Raw genomic sequence first — 1,573 nt, 5'->3', positions numbered from 1 at the left:
GGTGCCGCGGGAGCTGGGCGGGGGCTCTGGCGCCCTCTGGCGGCGCTGCCGGGCGCTGCAGTCCCTGCGGTCACCGGAGCGCGATCCCGCCCAGGGAACACGCGGGTCCCCCCGGTGTTCGTTCTGCTCCTTAATTAGCAGCTACTCACCAGCTGCTCACCCATGGGCTCGCTGGTACTCATACAAAGACGCCCAGCAGGGCAAAAAACCTGGATGCAGCCGGTTCATTTGAAGATGAAATAAAATAGCACTAAAATGTTTCAAATAATTAAGCAGATTTAAGTTAAACACCAAAAATCGGGGTATTTGCAGAGGGTGAGGTACCGAACCGGATGTCTGGTTAATCCAAAGGTTTGGAAACACTAGACCGTGGTGCACAAAATGCTTCACACCCACCCGAGGGGCAAATCCCGGTGGATGGCCTGTGGGATGTGGCACGGGGGCTGCTCTGGAAGAGATACACTAGTTGCACCAAAGCCCCCTGGAACTTCCCCAAAACTGACCAAGCTGCCAGGTGGGCTGTGTGCCTCCCGGAGACTGCTCCCCTGCTTGGAGGATCACAAGTTAACTAATAATTAGCTGCTCAAATTAGAGGTTTTTAATGAAAAAAACAGGTCAGGAATTCCATGTCTCCTGGGATTATCAAAAGGTTTTTGTATGCATAGAGATCACAAGTTCTGGAAACTATGAATGATGATGATGATGATTTGCTGCTGACACAAAAGAAAGTATTGATCTGATAGGGGATTCTTTTGTTAGTTGGGTAATGAGCTAATTAAAAGGCATGATCTTGGGGTACCTCAATCTGCTGGACCAGGCTGTGCTCAGACTGAGCGATGGGAATGTTCTGGCACCAAGGGACACTGATATTTTCATTAGAGCCCTGTGAGGTTAGGCTGCTCTGATGCAGAGGGGTTTGGCAAGACCCTCTGGGTGTCACAGTGACCTCGATAATGTTAGCACAGAAGTGCTGTAAATGTGAATGAATCAGTGTCAATACGGCACCTTCAAATGTGTTTTGAGAACGTGACCACGTGTCCCTGTTATGAATGTGCAAGTTAGAGGAAAGACAGCAACAGTTTTAACTGGGCTGCAGCTCTTGGGAGTGTTTCCCAAGGTACCTACAGCACCTGTTAGTCACCTTGTTTTGTCAAGGCCAACAGGATGCCAGCATGAAGAAAAAGCAGCCAATTGCTAACAAGAAATTAATTCTCATGGAAAATGTGGGGGGTTTTGCCTCAGTATTGGCTGGAACAGAGCTGGATCTTTCTGTGATGACATCCATGTGGCTGCCTTAAGACAAACCTTGCAAATGAAAAACGTGCTTTGAAGCCCCTTCAAGCCTCACCTCAGTGTGACAAGACAGAAGATCAAGGAGAAGGGCTGGTCCTTTCCTAGAAACAAACCAACACCTGGGACACCTGTGAAGAATGTTCCTTCTCCTCTCTGTCATTACCTGAGGCAGAAGGAAGAAAATGCCCATGGATTCTGGTGAAGCTCCAAGAGCTGGCACAGCCACACTACCACCACATCCCAAGGAAGGGTGGATCCATGAGGATGTAGCAGCGTGTGA

The sequence above is a fragment of the Chaetura pelagica genome, unplaced genomic scaffold (assembly GCF_000747805.2).
Source record: "Chaetura pelagica isolate M959 unplaced genomic scaffold, ChaPel_1.0 scaffold275, whole genome shotgun sequence".
Taxonomy (NCBI): Eukaryota; Metazoa; Chordata; class Aves; order Apodiformes; family Apodidae; genus Chaetura; species Chaetura pelagica.
The sequence above is the reverse complement of the archived record's forward strand: the minus strand, read 5'-3'. Positions refer to the sequence as shown.